Genomic DNA, 17,769 nt, shown 5'->3' on the forward strand with positions numbered 1-17,769 from the left:
ATCCCTTGAGCTTTGGCCTTGTTCATAATGTAACCCCCCAGACCGATGCGGGTAGCCCGATCTGATCCGGGAAGTCACATTAGGGCCACCGGAGCGACCCACTGTAAAAATAGCTGAAAATTTAAAACTTTTTATCAGAACATGTAAACTTATAAAATCATTTATCACTATTTAAAAATAAAACAGATTTCCAAACTCGTATATAAATCAAAATACAATTACATGCCCCCTAATCACAAGTACCATACTCTGCAACCACGCCGGAAGAACTCCCTTACTGAAGTCGATAGATGCACTGGTACAATTGTTTTGAACCTGAAAAGGTGAGTAATAGAGTGAGCTTCGAAAAGCTCAGTAATACAGAACTACCAAATGATGCTGATGAACGTGCAGATACAGATAAATATATATTTCCTTATTGTTTCTGAACATTTACAGATTTTTATACTGAGCAGAGATCATACTGATTTTTCAGGTGGTAACGGACAATGAGCTTTCAGTTCAGAGAAATATTTAGGATGACTGAGTTCAGGAGATCAGAATAGGTTTTCTAGTGTGTTCCCAAAAACCATGTAACTTTTCAGATCTTTTTAAAACATATATATATACATATACCCCCCATCCCAACACAACATAATGTGTAGGTTCCCCAGAACTATACACCCAACCCAACACAACATATAAGGCCCTGAGCACAAAGCCGAGGAACCTGGGAAAATTCTTCCTTCAACAATACCCCCCAATTAAAACATTTTTCCGTCATTAAACGGAGATATCAGAAATCAAAACAGAATTCAGAACAGATATTAGAACAGAATCCATATCAGAAATCAGAACAGAATTCAGGTCATGTATCAGAACAGAATTCAAGTTGAAAATCAGATAAAATAATTATATGATTAGGGAACACACCAGAGTTTACAATTATTATTCGGAGGTATTGGATAATCTTATCGGACAGAGAAACGCAAATCTTCAGTTTACCAATAGAATGCCGGAAATTAGAATCACTATTAGAAGAGTTTGTTAACTGACAAAATCATCGGTTATTCAGGATATGATTCATCGGAATCATCTTATTCGTACACTTTTCTGAAGCTCTACGAAATTTGAAGGTATTCAGAATCTTTACAATCTATGACGATTAATCTGATTATCGAACAACTCCAGATGAATAGCTTCTAGAACCAATACTTACCAACTTGTCAATTCATTAACCTTTCAGGGTATTTACTCTTTAATACCAAATATTCTTATCCACAAATCATTATCTGAGTCATCACTGAATAGATCTTAAGGAGACAAGCAAATATTCTAATGGTCTTTATTTTATTTCCATGTTTCAACTATACCATGAAATGCTGACGTACTTGATTTGTGGTTCAAAATCCATAGGGATGATATATCATATAAGTTCATCCGAGTTTCCAAACTTATTCCAATCTCTTACTTAATCCTCAGTCATTGAGGTTACTTAGTTCATTTAACATTCAAGTCCAATCCAGTTACTTCGGGATTTTCCAGAATAATTTAAACGTTCCTGAATTTCAGATACATGTTGTACTTCCATTCCATTCAATTCGGTCTTCGTGGTTGATTTTTCGAACAAACGTCCAATTCTTAGTACTGAATACGATCTAGATCTTAGTTGAACTGAATACTTCCAAAATTTGTCATCGAGCCAAACTTGAGAAGACGAACACATATTCCAGTAATATATATGTCATTCAGGTATTGACATAGCTTTAGGGTTGATCTACTCACTTAAATTATTTTCCATTACCTTTAAAGGTAGTCCAATACCTATGCTTACTTGGATTCCTTAATTAATCCAAGACATTTACTAAATTTAGGTCATAAGGGTATTTTGGTAATTTTGATGTTCAGTTTTATTCCATTCATTTCAGAGCTCGAGGATATTCAATCATTCCTGAGCTTGGTGATATTCTTGGGTCATTTCCATTACAGGGGTATTTTGGTCATTTTACAGATATACAATATTTCAATCTTTTCCTTCCATCTGATCTTATTATTTAATTCAATCTTATCATTTACTTCAGTCCTTTCGAACAATTCTGACAGCAGAATACCCCCGATAAATTACTCTTCAAGTATTTACTCATTATTCGAATATTTTCAGGTCAAGAGTCTTCTCAGACTTTACAAACGGAATATCAGGAATTTTCCTGCACTAAGTCAGGATCTTAACAATTAAATTCGTACTTAATCGAGTTAAGTACGAATCCTCTAAGTATTTTCTCATTCAAAGTCATCTCAGACTATTCTACCTCTTAAGGGCATTTCCGTAATTTCTTAACCAGATAAGTTCGATATTAGCTCTTAACGAAAATAATATAATTTAGAGATCCTATGATTAATTGCTTTCTTGAACACTCTCTGATCTAGAAATAATTCCCTTAACACACTTCTAGTATCTTGCATAAACCCTCTTGGGGTTAAAAACCATAATTTCTAAGTATAACTATCATTTCTTATGCACATTAATATTTTTATCGTATCAACATGTCTTTTCAGATTTATTAATCCACTTCCAGGGACAATTCTTATCATTTTCCAATATAAGGGTAATTTCGTATTTTTACCATACCGAAGTATTCTCATAATTTCCCATCCAAGTACCTTTAACATTTAACCTTTGATGATATAAAATATAATTTACAAATCCATGTCTGATTTCTTTATCACTATTTACAAACTTGTAATTTAATTCTAACAATCTTTCAATCTCTTATATTAGTCATTCGATCCGTATTCAGTTACAGAATTTCTACCACATTCATATCGAGTGAATAAATTATTCAACTCCACAAAAGTGACCAACATTATCTTATTCATGCATTTACTAATATCAACATGTTCCATAAAGCATAAAGAGGTAGTAAAGTATTACCTCGATTTCCATGCAATACTGATCGACCATAAAAATTCCATTTGAACGTCTTTGATCTTCAATTCAACTTCCAATAATTCCTAAGATACATATCAACATAAATTATATCAGAAACGGAGCTTAATTGCGATAAACATATCAAATCGGGTGATAAATCAGTAAAAGATGGCTTACCGGGTTCGAATTTGGAGAAACGGACTTCGGATTCGGATTCAGGACGTCGAAAGCATAAAATATGACTTTTCGAAAATTTGGAATTTTCGGTCAAAATCAAAGTCAACGGGTTTGACTGCAAATTTTGAGGCCTTCGGGTCCGAATTTCGAGAAACGGACTGAGGAATCAGATTTGGAACGTCAAAAAATGTCAGGATAAGTATACTCGGTCAAAAACAAAGGTCGTTTAATGCTCGGTCAAAGCCAGTCAAAGTTTTGGTCAATAGTGGTCAACGCCGTCAACGTGTCAACAGTCAACAGGTCAACGGGTCGAGTCAACGGGTCGGGTCGGGTTAACGGGTCGGGTAAACGGGTCGGGTCGGTTGTGACCGGTCAAACTGGTCAAAACAGTTCCAAAACCGGTCAAACCGGTCACTTTTTCCTTCCCCACGCGCTGTGGCGGCGCGTGGGGGCGCGTGAACAGTGCTAAAATCCCGGAAAAATTTCTAAAAATTATTTTGAGCGATTTCGAGATACTTACAAAGCTCAGTTCACAATTTTGAACGGCGGAGAGCTCGATTTCAACAAATCGGAAACTTTGACCGCTTCACCTCCTCACGCGCCGCCGTCGTCGGAGACCAAGGATGACACCGGAAAACTCGTAACGATGCAACGAACACGATGGTGTGGGAGGTGTTGTAAACGGATGATCCGATCGTCGTGAATCGATGAAAAACCAACTAAAACCGTGTTATCACCGATGATACTTCCGACTGAAATTCACGACGAACGGCGATGATTCATGACGAAAGGTTTGAGGGGTTTTGTTCCTCGTTTGACAACGAACATGATGGTGGTTTCGGATCGTCGTTTGGAGGTCGGACGGCGAGTAGATCGGAGTTGGAAGTTGGGTCGTTGGAGAGGAAAAACTAGAAAATTTTATGTTTCTGCGCACGGGGAGAGTTTATAATTCTCTCCTATAGGAAATTGGCTAAATCAAGAGTTTAATCACTGAACTTCCTGTACTTCATAAAACGGTCTGCCAACTTTAAAAATTTACAATTTAATCCCCTGTTTCTTTTAAAATACCAAATTAAATCCACCACTTTATAATTTCTTAATTTTAGCCCCTAAATTAGGGTGTTACACATAAGTTTCATTATTATTAGATATTGATTCGTATTCTAATCAGTAATTAGTTTGAATCTTTATGAATTTCTATTAGTTGAATATTACAAGATATTTAAAGATGATAAAAAAGTAATAGAAAATAAGAATTTTTTATGATTAAGTAATATGCTCTATATACAAAGTAGACACTAGTAAGTTTGAGTATTCGAATGAGACATGTCAAGTTAAAAAATTTCAAGTCATTCGAGTTGACAAGTCTTATTTTATGATTCAAATTTTATCTAAATATTTTCCAGTCAGGTTGTATGAGTTTCTCTTTAAATTTAATTATAATTATATAATAACATAATGATTCAAATTTAACCGACTTTCTCTAATGAGTTTCTAAAAATATATGAGTTTCTCTTTAAATTTAATTATAATTATTTAATAACACATTGATTCATATTATTTGTTCATATAAATCAAATGCCAACTAAAATTATAAATTATATTTATAATATGATTTTCTAAAGAAGCGATTTTAAGGACAAAGTATTGATTGAAGTTAGTAAAGGAACTAATGAATTGATGATAAGAAAGAATTTATAAAAATAATAATGCAAAAAAATTCAAATTGAATAAAGGCTTAATGTAAAAAATTTCTCAAAATATACTTCTTTTCTCACTTAGGTGTCTAAATTTTTTTTATCAATATGGGTAACTAACGTTTTTGACGTTACCATTTTATGTGTTTGGTCCGTCACAGCTGTTAAAAAAATATCGTCAACCACTCTAAAATGTGAAATGGCGCACTTCTATTTTTTAAAATATTGTAAAAAAAATTATTTATTTTTTAAAACCCCCAATATTTCTCTAAAATATCGAAAAAGTCTAAAAATCCTAAATCCCAAAGTATCAACCCCACTATTTGGTCGTCCCCCGTAGTTCCCCTATCAATCGCTTACCCACTCGTCGTCGGTCGTCACCCGTATTCACAATCCCTAAATTTCATAAACCTAAATCTTTGAATCCAAACCTTGAATCCCTAAATCACAAGACACACATTCATCACAATCGGTGGGTGAGTGGGTGGGCGTCGTTGGTGATGATGGTCAACGAAAAAATTTAATGGATATTTTAAAATTTTATAATTTTAGGATATTTTTTGAAAATAGGAAAAGTTGGGATTTTTTAAAACAAAATAAAGGAAATAAAAATTTAGGTCACATGTCAAACATTGGTTGACTTATTTTAAACAAGTTTTTTAACGGCTGTGATAGACCGGACACCTGAAATGGAAACGTTGAAAATGTTTGATGCCTACGTTGATCGAAAAAATAAGAACTTAAAAGGGAAAAGATGTATAGGTTAAGCACTTTTTTATATTAAGCCTTGAAAAATACAAATTTTAAGAACTAATTTGAAAAATGAGTAAATTTTTTGTTAAAAATAGGAATTGAAGTGACATAGGTATTCTATAGCGATAGAGGGGCATGTGGTTAAAATTTGGTCAAAATAGAATTAAAACAAATGATGGATCGAAGAAATGAGAAAAATATTTAAAATTGAGAAACTAAAGTCACACCCTAATTTTCGGGGTTAATTTTTTTTAATTCATTTTATGGATTAAATCAATTTTTAAATAAATCTTGATACAAATTCGTAATTTAGGAAAGACTCGAGGACTTAGAGTTGAATTTCACTATTTCTTTGGGTAAGGAGAATTTAAAAAGCCCCCACATTTCCGGAGACTTCCCAAAATTAGCAAACTTCATTCTCTCTTTCCACACCTTTCCACTTTTATCTCTCCTCCAAGAAAACTTTGAAACATCTTTTCAACGTTGATCGTAGTTCTGTTTAGTACATCGCCCATACTATTGAAATACTGGTATTGTTCTGAGTCGATCGGTGGTCTCAAAATTATGGTAGTCACCGACGTGTGAGAAGTGATGGAAAATGAGTTTTTAATGTTGTAAAATTTAGTTATCTGTCGTGAACCGAGCTTAGTAAGTGACTCAAAATCTCATTTTATTAGTTTTATAAATTTTTCATAATTTTTCGACCATTCATGCCACAGCACGGGACCCCACGTTGTCGTATGCGCCCTCACGCACTGCCCCTTTGCATGGGGTTACTCCATTGCCCAGGGGAGATGATTTTGGGAAACAGGTTAATCCGACCTGCCTACCAACTCGTATCCTGCCTTAAACCCGTCCGGTCCAAGCCAAAATGGGCCCAATCGAACCGGTCCAACCGAGCCAAGTCGAGTCGAATCGCGTCGAACCGAGCCGAGCCGAGCCATTGATCGTTGACCATTGACTGTCGTCTTTTATCATTGGCCGACTTTGAATTCTTTTAAAAACCTCCCTCTTGACATTTTTGATGTTATGAGTCTGATTTTATGGTTTGTTTCACCGAATTCTAACCTGAAAACCCCAAAATAAGCCCATTAACCCAAAAGTGTGTTAGTATTTTAGTGTTTATACACGTTTATTAGGTATTGAAATTATAATTGATTTGAGATATATTTTTAGGAAAGTACTAATGTTTCCCCTTATCAAGGATCGATTAGATATGACGCTTCTCATCCAGTAGATTCGCACGATTCACGTACTTTGAGAGTTACTCATAGGTTTTCATAAATTGTTTAAATAAAGTTTATAATTTATTATTTTTAGGATAGTGATATAATTTCTTCTTATTCGTATGATCTAGCACGGTCGTCGATTGGGATATACAAATTCAACAGTAGTCTACCCTATTAGACTTCTCCAATCCATTCAGGTGTGTTCCTGATTGTGTTACATTATTGTTTTGACTGATTTATCTGAATTGCTCTGAACTTTTGATGATGTTGAATATTTTAAATGACATGATTTCTGATTTAAAATATACCGTTGATTTGATTAACGATTTAATATATGTTTTGACATGATATCTGGATATCGTATTTTCTGAATATGTTTTTAGATCATGGATTATTTTCATGCTTTGATATTAAACTATTACTTTCACTTAAAATACATGCATATTATTACTGTCATGAGGGTATTGTTGGAGGAAGTATTTCAAGCCTAGTCTATTACTTGTAAGACCTTACCACATGCTCGTCTTCTTTATGTACATGGTAAGTCCTTACCGCATGTCCTTAAGCTACAAGTATAAAGTCCTTACTGGGTATACAGGTGGATGTATGGTTCGGAGGAACCTATACATTTTGATGTTCAGATGTAGGTTGTGCTCATGTTTTTAAAACATGTTTTATAAAAATTTATTTTTACTCAAGTATTTTATTTTTATTTCTTTCTATATATTATAAGGAGCACATTAGGCTTTTTAGCTTACTTTTTAATTTTTTTAACCTTTTAGATATTAACAGACAGTAGACTAGCAGAATTGGCATCAGAAGAATCAATCGTTTCTCCTTTTTGTACCACAGTACATTCCTATATGCCTTTTCTGTTATATTTTGGTGACACGGATTTTACTATTGTCTTTATGTATTTGTATTATCGGTATTTTGTTTCGAGTATGTTTTATCTGAGTTTTCGACGTTAGTATTTTTATATGTCTATAGTATGAATTTTACTTGATGGATATTTCCGTAATAGACTGTCATAAGTATTTTAATTATTGAAATGGATTTGAACTACGTTTTAAACATAAAAAGATTTTTTAATATGACATGTGACCGCCTAGATTCGGTCGTAATGTCTGGGGCGGGTCTAGGGTTACATTAAATTGCAAAAAGAGAATTATTTTCAAAAATAAGAATAAACGCTACATTGTTATTCTATAGTGGTTTAAGAGCGTTTGATTCCAATTTGGTTAAAACATACTTTAAGTGAAGAAGGAAATGGAGAAATAAGAAAATCAGAGACTGCATTGCAAATTGATTAAACTACTTAACTGAAGATCAAAATGCCGTAGTTTTGAAATTTGATTTTCGTTCTTTAAAAACGATAAAATATGAACTCGATTCAAACTCAAAAATAGACTCATTAATTCGAATTGATTAAAATTTGATTAGTTTTGTGTGGTTAAAAATTTGCTTCACCTTTCTATATTTGTCATAGTGAACATGAATATATATAATTTGCAGAGAACCTTTTTTTTATAACACTTATACTCTCTTCACTCATGCAGAAAAATGCAGAACAACTGCATTTCACTTTTTGAACACATCGTTTCATTCCAGCTGCTGTGCCCATTTGAATAGTTTTGCAAATAAAAGAAAACGCCCACCGTGGGGCTCGAACCCACGACCACAAGGTTAAGAGCCTTGCGCTCTACCGACTGAGCTAGACGGGCTTTGCTTTTGAAATCAGGTTATACCTTTACAGACTTATTCATTCAGAACAGGCATAAAATGTGTAATTCTAGACTAAAGAATTGATTAGTTAAAATGGTTGACAACAATGGGATTTGAAACCACGCCCTTTCGGACCAGAGCCTAAATCTGGCGCCTTAGACCACTCGGCCAAGCTGTCAGCGGATGAGGGGTCAAGATTAATAGACCTTCTAGACCTGTTTCTTGAAATTCTTACCACTATGCTACAACCGTTCCCTACATTGATACGCTTTTAAATGTTTATTATCAGTCTACAGTCTTTACTAAACAAGAGATCTTCACTCATGCTGAATGACTGGTATGTTATTGCTTGTTCCATGAACACAACCCTAGAGAGTAGCAAGAATCTGTTCACATTGTTATTGGAGGTTGGCTGGTAGGTCCCAACAGATATATGATTTGAGTGTTTGCTTCTTGATCACTGAGAATCCAAAGAATAAAGTTGAATCTGAAGGACAAGCTCTCATCAAGAACCTATATAACTTCTTCCAAGGGTCAATGTTCCATGTTTAAGCAACTTTCTTTTTACCCTACATTTGCTGTTGTTGCATGTGGCTCGCAGTAGCATGAAAAGCTCTTATTTGCATGATTTGCTGTTTTTTCAAGGTTTTTCAGCTTTCTAGCTGATAGTATAATGTTTAAATCTGTATATATTTCAAAAATGTGCAATGCCTTGAACCTTTGGCTTTGTTCATAAGTTTCATTATTAGATGTCGAATCATATTCTAAATAACAATTAGTTTGAATTGTTACAAATTTTTATTAGTAAATGAGACTTAGCCAACATAAGAATGAATCAACAGTGATGATAACCCAACCTTTGTGACTGACGATCCCATGAAGAAGGTTCATATGAGTAAATAACAATTTTTTGTATATATCCGTGATTATTCGGTGAGTTAATCGAGTTTATGAATCTTATTTTATGATTTAAACTTTATTTGAAATTTTTTTATTCAATTCAAGTTGGTTCAAGTTTCTCTTTAAATTTAATTGTAATTATTTATAATATTATGATATAATTTGATTCTAGTTTAAAACATTTTCTAATTATATAGGTTATACATACATATATAATGTTATTTTCTAAAAAGGAAGTGATTTTGAGGACAAAGTACTTATGGAAGCATAAAGGAGTCATATAGTTGATCAAAATAAAAAATTTATTAAAAAAGATACTGCCCAAAAATCAAAATACAAAATTAAGGGATTAAATTGAAAAAAAAGAATAAATTTGTTGTTAAAAATAGGTATTGAAGTTACATAGGTATTCTATAGTGGTAGAGGAACATGTGGTTCAAATTTAGTAAAAAATAATCTTAAAACGAAGGAGGAATCGAAGAAACAAGAAAATCATACAAAATTGAGATACTAAATTAAAAAAAGAGAAATTATATTTTGAAAAGGAGGAAGATCATGTAAAATTAAAGGACTAAATTAAGAAAAGAGAAAATTTATTTTCGAAAAGAGAAATTAAAATTATATAAGTATTTTATAATGATTATGTAATATGTGATTTAAATTTGGTGAAAATAAAATTAGAACGAATGTGCAATTTTAAAAATGAGAAAATCATACAGAGTTTGAAAGACCTTACTTATTCTTGCATTGAAATACAAATAATAATATACATGTTGTCCGTAGGGATGGGCATGGGTCGGATTTTTGGTCCATCCCGACCCGATCCGAGGACAAGAAATCCTCCACCCGAGATCCGACCCGACCAAAACAAGATTTCACCCGTCCTGAACTTGATCCGATATACAATTTAAAAATTCAACCCGACCCAACTCGAAATAATAATAAAAATATTATTTTTATTCAATAAAAATAGTGACTTAATTGAAAAAATAATATATAGAAGGGTATTATTCTAATTATTCCTAAATATATAAGATAAAATTATATATTTTTTCAGGTCGGGTCGATTATTTTTCACCCTAAATCCGACCTGACCCGAACCCGAATTAAAAAAACTCGACCCGATAGGATCGGATCGAGTTGGGACCCGTCAGGTTCGGGTTTCATGCCCATCCCTAATTGTTGTATAAAATTAAATGAAATATGCACTATTTACAGATACAAATGTACAAAATTAAAATAGAATAGAATAATTTAAATTTTAGTTCATGAAACATCTAAATAAATATATATAATAGACAATCTCAAATTAAAATACAAGTGAGTACCTTAAATTAAATTAACAAATGATTATTTAATTAAAATGTGTGTTATATACATTATAAAATATAGAGGGTAAAGTATTCAAATGATCCCCGACTATATGATATTACTTTGTTGAATCTTCTGACTATCAAAAGTTACAAAATGATCCTCTAATTATATGACGTGTTTTGTTGAATCCCAACTACTAAAGTTACAAAATGATCACCCGAATATTTATTATGTTTCGAATTCGTCCTTTTCCGTTGAAAAAAATGACGAAAATCTGAATTGGATGTTAATTTGTTGTTTGGAATATGATAAAATCTAATATGAGAATCTCAAATGAATATCATATCTTAGACAATAGATTAACATCAAACTTAGAATGTCGTTAATTTTTAAAGAGAAAAGACAAGTTTGGAACATAATGAATAGTCTGGTTATCATGTTATAACTTTTAATAGTCGATGGACTCAACAAAGCAACATCCTATAATCGGAGGACTATTTTGTAACTTTTAATAATCGAGGGTATTAAAAGACAATGTCATATGGTTGAGGGTCTTAAAAAATTGCAGACTCAGTATCACATCTCAAGCAATTCAAGTAAAATAACTGCTGCTCTTACAGTAAATAATCACATTATACACAACGAACATGACAGTAACTGAGCTTCATGCTGCAATGGGAAAAAGTTTACATACACCACAAACTCTAAACTTCTATCAAAATCCATAATTATATAATTAACAGCTGCTGATGGCCTTTCCGTTTAAGTACGCGGAGATTCCGGGAAACGGTGATGAGTTGCAGAAGAGCAAATCCTCCCCATGGAAAGACGAGCTCAAAGTTCGCTACTCTTTCGGGTATTCTGTCGATCTTGGATATGTCCTTCCTCGTATATCCGTAGTGTAGAAGTCGTTTGAAATTCAATCTTATAGCATGGATATCACAAAGAACTCAAAGAAACTCGGTCTTCCTGAACTTCGAGTCGTTGGAGGAGTTCCAAGATACTTCCGGCTTTTCTCTTCGCTCTGTCGGTGCAGCTTTCGGACAGGCCCCTTTAGTGCCTACTCTGCACCGAATTCCTTGGCTATTTTTAACTGCTCTAAATTACCGGTGCAGAATGACCACAGTATGGCGGCAGCATTCTCCCGGTTACGTGGAGAACCAATCCGTATGACTTCCAATAAAACACGAATCGATTCAGCCTGACCAATGGCGACCTTCCCTTCTTGATGGCTTGCAAGGATGGCGAGAATCGCCAATGCTTCGTCCACCATCCCACCTCCGGTGTCCTTCAGTAGTCTCATCAATGGTGGCACAATACCAGCCCGAACAGCCCTGGCGGGAATAGCACCGGCGGCACCAATAGCTACCTTGTTCTCATCTATAACAGATAAACTGAAAAGGGTAACCGCAGCATTTTCTCTAGCCTCCATGCTGCCATTTTTCAACACATCGACTATATGGGGTATAGCTCCTGCATTAACGATAGTTCCCTTGTTGCTGTCATTAATGGAAAGGTTGAGGAGAGCTGTCACGGCATGCTCCTGGGTACGAGGATCCGTGGAGGACAATAACTCGACAAGAAGTGGTACGGCTCCTGCCTCAGCAATACACACCCTATTATCCGCATTTCTTTTTGCTAATAACCGTAGTTCACCAGCAGCTGCTCTTTGCTGTTCTGAATTTCCATTTGCCAGTTTTTCCAATAAAGCGATGATGACAGTACGATCGCAGTCTGAGGCACTGCTTCCCGGTTCTCTGCTTCTACAAGCACCTTGGTTTTAGGAAGCTCGATGCCATTGCTCTCGCACCACAAAGCTATGAGACTTTTTAAAACGTAGTTTGGCGTAAGGGCAGTGTGCAATAGTGTCTGCTGTGTTTTCGGACATGTCTTGTGCCCGGCATCCAACCACCTGTCCGGTGGAGACAATTACAGGGTCTTTCATCAATTCAAGAGAATTGGGCACCGGAAATCATCCAGGATAACAGGTGACCTGTGTTTCATTAAGCCTTTCTCACCCTCAGAGGTGTCAGCTTCAGGGTTTTCGGTCAGAACATAATCGTTAAGCTTCTTGAGCAGTGATGCCATCTCCTCAAAGCGCTCCCCCGGATCTCCACGACTTGCAATAAACAGTTCGAGGAAAGCAACCGCTCTTTCGTTAGATCATTGATTGTCCTCAGCTGCAACTTATCTGAAAGTCTTTTGAGAATTGCAGGGTCAGGATCTTTCTCTTTCTGTGCTACCGCTAAATCACGTTCCAGTTGCAAATCAGGTGAGTCCGGCCTTCCTTTTGCTCGTCTGAATCGTGCATGAACAAGTTCAATCTGATACGAAAGAGAAATAGCAAGAACAGGTCAAAGAAGTTGCAAGCACTTGGGAATTTATTTATCGGCATCGATTCTAGCGGTTTTCTTTAGTCGAACTATAGTTTCAATTGTCCTAAACGTGCATGGAACAATTCAAAAAAAAAAAAGACTCAAAGGAACAGTTCTATTTTCAGAAAAATTTTCACGGAAAAGTACCTGTTCCTGGACTTCCTCCACATATCAAGTTTATCATACGGAATCTCATTCGAAGCAGCTTCAATGGCTTCCTTCATTTGCTGGAACTTATACGCTATCTGGTCCTTTTGCAGGGCCTAAACAGATTACTATCATACATGGCTCCTAACAAAGAGATGCTCATTAGGTTCGTATGAACAATATGGCACTTCCATTGATGACCTCGAAAGCAAATTCCCGAGATCGATAGTCAATTAAAATCTATAGCTCCATAAACACATGAGGCAAAAACTCATGGAAAAATCAACCAGCTTTTCAATGTTTCGTGGAAAAGATAAAAATCACACCCCAGGACCTGATTCATCAATAGAACCTAGACAAAGCATCAATGCCAATAACACACAATTTGAGAGAAACTCGATATATATATATACACACACGAATAATCACGGGTGAATACAAAGTAGTATTTGTTTGGAATTTTCTTAGTTTACTTGCCTTGCGGACGTAGCTGCTCAAACCCGGGTGTTCAAAGGAAAAAATAATTTGTAGAAAGATTTAATGTTCCATTAGAGATGATAATTCATAACCTATAAAACTAACTTAAGAAGAATTTTGATTCAGAAAACCAGCTTTTTCTCTTTTCATTTTAGTTTTCCACCAACACTAAATTTTCTGAGCAACCAAACAGAAAGTTCTGACTTTTTCCCTGTTCAACCAACATCACGTGGCTCCAAAAACAGACCCAAAATTTTCCCTTCTCTTTCCTATCACTTTCTCAACAGCCAAACAGGGCATCAACAAGGAAAAAGGAAAAAAAGGTTACTTGGTACAATTTGCTTCCTTCGTTAATCGATTGAAGAAGCTCTTTAGTGGAATCCAAAGCAATTTTAAGTACCTCAAACCGTTTAATCTCTTCAATTTTCATCACCGACTTCTCGTTTCCGTCTCTTAATTCTTCAAACAAAGGGCACAACAACTTGATTCTACGAACCATGCATTTTTTTACTCGAATTTCTATACTCTGATAAACCGGATATATCCTTCACTGACTCATCTAGTTGACTCAGCAATTGCCCCTTGGAATCACCTGTGAGTCCATGATCATTCAAACACAAAAGAGAAACAATTTTGTTTCGAAAAATTCCAAAATTGAAGGGAAATTTTGGTCTTGGAGGAAAATAAAAAACACCCAGATGAGGGAATTCAGTTAAAAGAAATGGGTAATTTTGGAAAGGGAGGCCATGGAAGCTGGGAAATTTAAGCTGGTTGTTCTTGTAGAACAATGGGAAATTTTGGTTTTTTTTTTTTTTTAAAAGTAGTGTAAGTAAGAAATTTTGATTTTTAATATTGATTCGTATAAGAGCATGAATCACTCTATTTTATACGGCGAAAAATATAAATTTGAGTGATGTTATGTGTAATTGATAAGTAAGAGAGATATTTTAGTTATTTTGGTATCTCGATTATTTTGTCATTTAAATAATATAATGAAATCAATTTTTTAAATTCTTACATAGTAGGCAGTTTTCTTAAGGCTCTTTCTTCTTCTTTTTTAAAAGAAAACAAGAATAATCTCTCTTTTTTTGAGGTTATGATTCTTTCATCAAGAATCAAACAAGTATTGATATCATGACAAGGCAAATTGAGAATTATACAGTATTAGAATTGAATAACATTTATTATTTCTTGCTTTTGGGATATCCAACTATCATAATAGAATCATCATGTAAGTTTTCATTTCTTTTACTATAATCCTTGATAATTATGACACGAGCTTGATTTGGTTAATTTAATTACCATATCAAGATCTTTATGTGTTAATTGTTTTCGCATGCAAGATTAATTGATTTTAACATTTTGTATCAGAGTTGGGTTTGATAGGAATCAAATCACCAAATTAGGTTTCATAAGAAATTTTGGTATTTTTTCTTATTAAAGGTATCATAAGAATTTTAGGTATTTTCTTATTTAAGATTAATTGAAGTTGCAAATTTATAATTGATTATGATATTGATGTTAGATTGATTGTTAGTTGATAAGGAACAATAATATGATCTTGATTTGATGGTGAATGACGTTGTCGTAGCGAGTAGAGTTACTGATGTTGTCGTGGCAAGTGTGGGATCACATCAAACAATTTTAGATCATGATTTAAATCTTTAATATTTTAGTGAGTGTGTTGGTCATCAAAACGACCCAGTCAAAATTCATTAAATTATTTATATTATGTATATAAATGTTTATCTGATGTAGCATCATGACATTTAAGAATAATAAACATTTATAGTTATTGGCATGTAGTTATACGATTACCCAAAGTTGATCTTACTCATGGTTAATAACAATTGAAGTAGGTTATGAACTTTATTTAATTAATATATAAGTTACATCCAAAGATGACTTATATGTTAAAGTAAACTTAATGATTGATCTTATATATGTTATAAGAATGATGAATGTTTGATGATTGATGGTTGTGTTTAGATTTAACTCAAAGGTGAATTTAAATGCAATATTTTGATATATGTTATAGTCTGAATTGTGGTTTGAATTCAAAGCAAGTAATATGTAAGATGTAAGATGTAAATGTTTGCAGTGGTTTCTACTATGTCAAATATGAATACCAATGGTATCAAGTTTAATAGACATAACAATGATGATTGGATTGAATATGTCAAGTTAAATGATGACATTTTGAAACTTGATTTAGCTCTAGTTATGTATGAGCCCACTTAATCAATTGATACTAGTCAGGAGGCAGACAAGAAATAGTGGGAGAACTGGGAAAGATCGAATAGGCTTATGATGAGCTTTCTTAAACTTAGCATAGCGCCTAATATTAAGCCTTCCCAGCCCAAGACTGAGAATGTGGGGAAATTTGCGGTTGAAATTAAGAAGTGTACTATGACAAACATTGTGGATAAGTCTATTGCTGCTACTTTTATTGATGATTTATCTAATATAGAGAACACTATAGCTCATTCAATGGAAGAACACATTACTCACATGGTGAATAACTACAACTAGCTTAAAAGTTTGGATATAGATCTTGGTGAGAGGATGTTTGTTGAGTTCATGCAGAAATCATGTAAGGGTGATGATTTCAAGCAAATTCGAAGAACATACAACCAACTTAAGGAAAAATATTCTCTTTCAGATACTATGGACATGCTCTTGCAAGAGGAGGCAAGGCAAAGGGAATACCTTAAGGGCAAACTTTCCCAAGCCAACTTTTTCTATTGTGGTAATTCAAACGCTGGTTCTAGTGGGGGTAAAGCTCCAAGTAAGAAATGAAAGAACAAGAGAAAACAACTATTTAAGGTGCAACCCGGTAAAGGGAAATGAGAGGGTTAAAAGATACTGAAATATTTCTTTTGCAACAAACCTGGGCACAAGAATGTTGATTGCCCAAAGAGTAAATCATGGTTTGAAAAGAGAGGTTTACATTTTGTTTCCATATGCTTTGAATCAAATCTGATTGAGGTACCTTCTAATACTCGATGGCTTAATACTAGTCCAAACACTCATGTTTCTAATGTTATGCAGGGTTACCTAAATATCCACTGAATGCCAAAAAGTGAAAGCTTTCTATTTATGGGAAACAGGATAAAGGCTAGAATTGAAGGTGTATTATGGACATATAGAATTATGTTAGATACGGGCTATTGCCTTGATCTAGAGAAGTTTCTATATGTTCCATATTGCTCTAGAAATCTTGTTTCTGTTTCTAGGTTGGATGTTTTAGGATTTGATTTTAGGATTGGACATGGTTGTTTTTCATTGTATCGTGGAACAAACCTTTGTGGTACTAGTTTATTGTCGGATACTTTGTATTGTTTCAATCTAAATTCTACTTTTGTTAATTCACTGTTTAATGTTGATGTTGAATGTGATGTTGGTATCAAATGAATGAACTCAATGAATCTTCTGCTGACTTGTGGCATAAAAGACTCGGTCATATATCTAAAGAAAGGATTTTGAGGCTAATTTAAAGTGGAGTTTTATCTCGATTGGATTTTACTGAATGGAATGATACTTATATGGATTACAATAAGGGTAAACAAACCAAACATGTATCTAAACAGGTTGCCACAAGGAGAAGTGGATTACTTGATTTAATATACACAAATATTTATGGTTTTTTCGATGTATCATCTTGGGGCGGTGAGAGGTATTTTATCACTTCATTAATGATTACTCTAGGTATTGTTACATATATTTACTATTTGAAAGAACTCAATCAGTTGATGTCCTTGAGACATTCATTACGGAGGTTGAGAGGTAGTTAAATAGTTAAGATAATACATTCCGATAGAGGTGGTGAATATTATGGAAAAACATCGGAAGTTGGACAAATTCTAGGTCCATTTAAGAAACTCCTTGAGTCTAAGGGAATTTGTGCACAGTATACAATGCCCAGATCGCCACATCAAAATGGTGTAGCATAAATGCGTAATCGTACATTGATGGAAATGGTGAGAAGTATGATGAATGATAGTTCTATACATGTTTCATTGTGGATGTATGCATTGAGGATTGTCGTATACATATTGAATAGGGTA

At 34.1% G+C, this 17,769-nt stretch overlaps 1 non-coding gene and 1 pseudogene across 1 annotated transcript; both read right to left on the minus strand.

The window, feature by feature from the left end:
- Window positions 1-8,415: 8,415 nt before the first annotated feature.
- Window positions 8,416-8,488, minus strand: TRNAK-CUU. Its single transcript has one exon. It is a non-coding gene; the product is annotated as a tRNA-Lys (tRNA).
- A 2,814-nt stretch (window positions 8,489-11,302) lies between these two features.
- Window positions 11,303-15,040, minus strand: LOC120156040 (annotated as a pseudogene).
- Window positions 15,041-17,769: the final 2,729 nt, after the last annotated feature.

The sequence above is a fragment of the Hibiscus syriacus genome, unplaced genomic scaffold (assembly GCF_006381635.1).
Source record: "Hibiscus syriacus cultivar Baekdansim isolate YM2019G1 unplaced genomic scaffold, ASM638163v2 tig00111213_pilon, whole genome shotgun sequence".
In the NCBI taxonomy this organism is placed as follows: domain Eukaryota; kingdom Viridiplantae; phylum Streptophyta; class Magnoliopsida; order Malvales; family Malvaceae; genus Hibiscus; species Hibiscus syriacus.